Source organism: Asparagus officinalis, chromosome 6, assembly GCF_001876935.1.
Source record: "Asparagus officinalis chromosome 6, Aspof.V1, whole genome shotgun sequence".
In the NCBI taxonomy this organism is placed as follows: domain Eukaryota; kingdom Viridiplantae; phylum Streptophyta; class Magnoliopsida; order Asparagales; family Asparagaceae; genus Asparagus; species Asparagus officinalis.
Window position 1 is genome coordinate 24,935,683 of NC_033799.1, and position 6,894 is coordinate 24,942,576.

Here is a 6,894-nt window from a genome sequence, read left to right on the forward strand (position 1 = left end):
ACGGTTCGATGCTGACGGAGAGAGAGTAGAGAGAGAGAGATGGAGAGAAGAGAGAGGACGAGAGAGATGATGATCAGCATTGACGAACGGCTTGCGTGAGAAGCTCGCGGCGGGCCTGACGGTTCCGATCGGCTGACCGAGAGAGAGAGAGAGGCGTCGTCCCCGCTGGTGGCTGACGGGGATTTGTTTATTCTTCTGCTACTAAACATTCGGAAATTTTTTGGCTATTTTGAGAGGTAATGAGTTCGAACGTGTTCTTGACAGGGGAGGATTTGAGAGCTCCGATGACGATTTGTGGGAGAGATGAGTGGAATTGGGGATTTGGGAAGAGAAGACAGATTTGGGGGAAAGAGAGAGAAGGTCAAGTTTGCTCCGATGGCGATTTTTGGTAGAGGCATGAGTGGAATAGGGATTTGGGAGAGAAGACAGATTTGGAAAGAGAGAGAAGTCAATGGGTTTGAAATTTGGGGGGAGATAGTCTATAAGGTGGTTTTTGCAAAGGACCCCACATCGCACCAAAACTTAACTGGCAGTGCACCTCCGGTTTCCCCATATGGAGTGTGGGGGGGGGGGGGCGGGGATTCAAATCCGACTCGTTGGCGGGGCATCTTAAGTCACTGGACACTCAGCTGTCCATGTTTTAGTAACACTCCTTTGAGTTTATGTTTAGTTTTTGCTTCCCTTGCTGGTGAAGGAATTGCCTCATGTTCTGAGAGGATTATCATTAAAATTATTGACAATTCCTCCAAATATGTGTTCTCAAGGGAGATGCTGAAATATTTAAGATGGTGCATTTCATGGCGGGGGAACCATGCTAAATACAAAATTGTGTATACTTCATAGTTTTTTTTATTAAGCCAATGATTGGCATGATCTTCAGACAGAGCATGTTTAGCTGTTAGTGAGAATACTTGTTGAGAATCTTGCACAGCTGATATTTTGGGGTTTGTTTTTTTAAGGGAGAAGAAGACTGTAGGCAAGATTGAATCCTAGATATTTTTAAACTGAACATAGTGTTAAACTCATTTGATTGAAAGTGAAAAAGTGATGGAAATCATATCAGAACAGTAATTAGTCACAAAATAGAGGAAATGGGAGGTGGTCACTTATGAACAATGGGAGGTGGTCACTTATGAACAATCTAATCAGAAAAGTGATGGGGACATTGTTGAATACAAGGTCTGTAAGTTTACAGATAGAGGAAAATGGGAGGTGGTCACTTATGAACAATCTAGTCAGATGCAGTTCCGTTGCACTTGTGCTTTGTTTGAAACTAATGGTGTTGTATGTAGACATATGTTATCGCAAATGATGGCTAGGCAAATGGATTCATTACCTGACCATTATATCCTACACCGTTGGACTATACATGCTCGACATCGTAACATTGGGGTTGGCAACATTATATATGGAAGAAACATCACAAGCTGTGAAGAGAAGATTAACTTATTGAAAACTTGGGCTTTAAGAGCAAAATTCAACAATGCGCTCGAGCTTGCCTTTGCTTCAGAAGAGAAGATGCAAAATCTAGATGATGTGCTGACAAAATTTATAGAACCACTGCAAGAAGATGTTGGAGCACATTCCTCAAATCAAGATCAAATGGTGGATACTCCTCAAATTTCTGCACACATCTCACATACAATTGAGCACATTCCTCAGATTACAGTTCGTGATCCTGATAGAGCTGCAAGGACTAAAGGTCGTCCACGTAATGCAACTAGAATCCAGTCAGGTTTAGAACAAGCACAAGAAAAGAAAGAAAGGAAGAAACGTATATGTAGCAGATGTGGTGAACTCGGGCATTAGAATTAGCTGTAAAGTCAACTTGCCAAGGTATAATTAATATTTTTGCATGAAAGTTCATAACACATAAATTTTGCATTTAGTACGATTATATATTAATTTGTCATGTGATTTACAGCTAAACGAAAATTGGTCTGGATTCTTGAGCACCAAATGCATGGATTTGTGGAAGGTAATGGTTAATACACATTGCCATTTTTTAATATAATGTGTTTTTTTAATTTTTTTAATGCAGATGAAGTTCTCAACAGAAACTGGAAATGGAAGCTACTTGTTTTGAGTTTATTTTGTAATGAAGCTAGTTGGAAATGTAGACTGCAAATGTAGTATTGTTTTGAGTTTATTTTGTAATGGAAGCTACTTGGAAATGTTGACTGGGAATGGGTTTTGAGTTGTCAGGTGTGCCTCAACAGAAACGGGTTGTCTATTTTGTTGTCTATTTTGTTGATGAGTGTTTGTGTCTCCATTGGGCTGTTTTTCCATGCTATTCACTCAGCTTTATGCATAACGAGAATATGGCTGTTTTTCCATGCTGCTGGACTGTAGTATAGGTGTTATTTTGTTGAGACCAATATTCACTAACTTGTTGATTACTCAGTAGAGTGTTTCCATGTTACAGGTTCGGCATATTGTTGAGACCAATATTCACTAACTTGCTGAGAATATGGTTGTTTGTTCATAAAGTTAGATATCATTCGACAAGTATCATTGCTAACTTAAATTGTTAAAGATGTGAACATGCGTTTGTTTATAACAGAATATAATCTTCATACTTCTCATCTTCATAATTCGACAAACTTGCTGAGTTTGCACTTTTTTCACACATTTGTCAAACATCGACAAGTGAACCAGTCAACTACAAATATAGGAGATATCACCGACTAAAAGAAATATGACATGTAAAAAATGGAAGTCAACTACAAATTCCACTTTGAAATTAAGGGGAGTGTGTAACAAGAAATGGGTGCTAGAGCATGATGCGGTGCCTATCCCGTATCTTACAGAACTAGCAAAGCAGGACATGAAGATTGATAAAAAACTTCAAGAAGGCTGCGTATAACATGACAGCTATGTAAGTTAAATCTTTTCTCAAAAATTTATGAATTTACTTCAATTACATTTAGAAGAGTATGGCGCAACATTTACAAAAGGAAGAAGCATACAAACAAATACTAGCATCATTACAGAATTCTTCCAATAAATAAGTTGACGCTCTATCAATTTCAATTGTTTCTTCAACTTCTTTATTTTCAATAATGTTTTCATCTCTCCCACTGTATTTTTTCTTCAACAAGAAATTCTTGTAAATGGAAGTGCTCTCATCATGTGCCCATGCAAAAAAGTTACATTGTCTTTTTTTCGGAACTTTACAATATATACACACACACTAAAGCTCAAGTGATCTATTGAAGGATACATTCTTACACCCTACTTAGCACAAATGTGTTAAAACTACCAAATACAAATCCTAGAAAAATACCAAATAAAAGAGCAAATATAACAAGCTTCAACAAATCCATAACATCAATCTCAATCTCTTTTCCCGCAATTCTCCACTTGACACGGCTCTTGAAACTTGCGGCGTCACGCTCGACTGCTTCGTCTGAACAAGCTCTGACTTTGAACCTTCAAACTCCTCTTCATCAGATACCCATTTGAAGAATCCACAATTATTCATTTTCCAATTAGCGTATCCCAAAAACAATCGACCGGGGTTCGTCTTAGTTCCAGATCTTAGAGTATAGCTCTCCTTCCACAATGGCACAACAGTCCATGACGATTACAATTGCTTGAAGATGACTCCATAATTGGCCAAAAGGAAACACTCTCGAACACTGTAATTTTCTACCATATATTACTAGTGAAATAAATTACTAGTGAAATCAACGAATTCATGCAAACAATATATTAGGTAAAGAGAAATTGAGTTGATATTTTGCTTTTAGCAGAATCAAGACAACACTAATGAACTGATATTTAAGTTGATAGCATGTTACTTAAATTTAAAATCAAGAGTTATTTGCGATAAATCCCCTGTAACTTTTTCACTCTCCTTACACTCAGAGCAATCTAAATTTCATCAGATACCCATTTTCCTCTATCTGACTAGATTGTTCATAAGTGACCACCTCCCATTGTTCATAAGTGACCACCTCCCATTTTCCTCTATTTTGTGACTAATTACTGTTCTGATATGATTTCCAAAACTTTTTCACTTTCAATCAAATGAGTTTAACACTATGTTCAGTTTAAAAATATCTAGGATTCAATCTTGTTTTCACTTTCAATCAAATGAGTTTAACACTATGTTCAGTTTAAAAATATCTAGGATTCAATCTTGCCTACAGTCTTCTTCTCCCTTAAAAAAATAACACTATGTTCAGTTTAAAAATATCTAGGATTCAATCTTGCCTACAGTCTTCTTCTCCCTTAAAAAAAAAACCCCAAAATATCAGCTGTGCAAGATTCTCAACAAGTATTCTCACGAACAGCTAAACATGCCCTGTCTGAAGATCATGCCAATCATTGGCTTAATTAAAAAAAACTATGAAGTATACACAATTTTATATTTAGCATGGTTCCCCCGCCATGAAATGCACCATCTTAAATATTTCAGCATCTCCCTTGAGAACACATATTTGGAGGAATTGTTAATAATTTTAATGATAATCCTCTCAGAACATGAGGCAATTCCTTCACCAGCAAGGGAAGCAAAAACTAAATATAAACTCAAAGGAGTGAGCTGAGTTACCTGGTCGTCAAAAGTCCAGTGACGACGAGCGTTGATCCTCGCGGTGGCTGACCGAGTTTCGAATGGCGACGGGAGAGAGAGAGAGAGGAGAGAGAGGGAGAGGAGAGAGAGAGAGAGATGAGAGAGAGGTGAGCGGAACGGCCGGCATGAGAAGCTCGCACGCTGACCGGGGTCGCGATGGCTGACGGAGAAGAGGAGAGCGTCGATCCTCGCTGGCTGAAGGCGGATTGATGAGCTCCAACATGGCGATTTTGAGAGGATGAGTCGCGGTGGCTTGACGGGGGATTTGATGATCTCCCGATGGCGATTTGGAGAGGATGAGTGGAAATTGGGGCTTATTTGGGAGAGAAGACAGATTTGGGGGGAAAGAGAGAGAGAAGGTCACGGGTTGCTCCGATGGCGATTTGGGAGAGGATGAGTGGAATTGGGGATTTTGGGAGAGAAGACAGATTTTGGGGGGAAATGCAGAGAGAAGGTCACGGTTTGGAATTTGGGGAGAAGTCTTACGGTGGTTTTTTTTGCGAATTGAACGCGCCTGCAGCGCACGCAAAAGCTGATAACTGGCATGCACCTCCAGTTTCCTCTATATAATTATAATATATATATATGATATATATATATAAATAGTATATATATTATATATATATATATATATATATATATATATATATAGAGAGAGAGAAGAGAAGAGAGGAGAGAACTGTAGGAGCGCTGGCCAGTTCTCCTACTGGTGCGCTCCTGGGTTTTTTTTGAAAAAAACATCGCGGATCTCAAGGGAAAAAATCAAAACCCCGCTGGCCAGTTCTCCTTCTCCCCAAAAAATCAAAACCCACTGGCCAGTTCTCCTTCTCCCCAAAAAATCAAAACACACTTCCCCCAATTATCAGATCCCTCTTCCTCCCAACGTCGATCACTCTCATATCCCCGACCACCAAGCGCTCGATCGCCAGCAGCACCGCCACGAGAACTCGATCGCCACCTCGCTCGAGATCGACGTCCCCTCTCAGATCTTCCTCCCAACTCGATCGCCAGCAGCACCGCCACGAGATCGACGTCCGGCGCTCGTGACCCCACACCGAGCAGCGCACAGAGCCTTCTCCGTCGCTCGTGACCCCAGACCGAGCGAAACGAAACACCTCCTCCTCCATTTCCCTCTCAGATGTATTATCCCGCCTCCCCCATTTCCCTCTCCAAAATCCTAGCTCTCTTCTTCCTAAATCCACAAATTTTGGGTCAAATCTTAGTCCTAAGATGGTGAATGGCTAGGATTTTTGCTAGGACTTTGTAAGGTATTAGAACGTCTAAGCACATTACAATTCATTTGATTTGCTTTGGTACAAGATGATAAACCAAAATATTGAAACAACATTCTCTTTCAGCAATAAAACATGATTTATGACGACTCCCGCAATCCCTTCTGACCTTTGATTTCCACTAAAAGTGTAAAAGCAAGACTAGTCAAGAGTTCGTTTTGGAAGATGGGGAAGTCTTCACTAGATATTTTGTCCAGTTTAGTTCCAAGTCTTTCTCCTAAAACACTGAATCAGGAAAATGCAATAGGTTACCCAAATTTTCTAATTTTTTAGGCTGCCTTTATCCAAGTTGTCATAGGTATCTAAAAGGGAACGGTTGAGTTCTTAGGGGTTTGGTGTTGAGCTTGGATTATATTGCCACGAAATCGATTTCAGCTTCTTACTTGTTGGTTTCTTTATTGCTTGTTGTTGCTTGTTGTTTGCTGATTTCAGCTTCCAAGTTGTCGATCAGTCAATGAATTATTCTATAGCTTATAGTTTAGTTCTTGCATATATGTTACATTTATGCGTCGCTACAACCAGTTCATATACATTATCGCCTCTCAGTGACTGACCTACTTAATAATATGTCAGAATGCAGCATGACTCACTGATGGTCAAAGTTGTCAAACAATTTAAACTGAAATGAGAGTTAAAGTATTGTCAAACAATTTAAACAAAGCCCTTGATTAGTTTAAACTGAAGTATTTATTTGGGTATTTTATATTGTTTCTTGATGAATCCATGCTGTGTTATTACGCTTATGGCTTTTTTCAATTTTTTCTTCTTTGCATTTGTTTTACAGCAAAAAAAGTGTTCAAAATGGGAGAATCAAGTGCTAGTGGAATTGAAATTTCTGCCAGTACAGAAAATGCTCCTAAGCCACTACTCGGAATGAAATTTAATACTTATGAAGAAGCTTATAACTATTATAACCATTACGCATTGTTGATGGGTTTTGGAATAAGGAAGAGCACGGTAAATTACTCGAAGAAGACAAGAGACGTGCTGGACAGAAAGTTTGTTTGTGATAAGGAGGGATAT

The 6,894-nt window shown here is 39.2% G+C and overlaps 2 long non-coding RNA genes across 2 annotated transcripts; one reads left to right on the plus strand and one right to left on the minus strand.

Annotated features, from left to right (window-relative positions):
* Nucleotides 654-2,254, plus strand: LOC109845628. Its single transcript, XR_002248452.1, has 3 exons — nt 654-1,836; nt 1,925-1,978; nt 2,042-2,254. It is a non-coding gene; the product is annotated as an uncharacterized LOC109845628 (long non-coding RNA).
* Nucleotides 3,105-4,616, minus strand: LOC109845632. The gene is made up of 2 exons (XR_002248455.1): nt 4,559-4,616; nt 3,105-3,641 (listed from the first exon to the last, which is right to left on the minus strand). It is a non-coding gene; the product is annotated as an uncharacterized LOC109845632 (long non-coding RNA).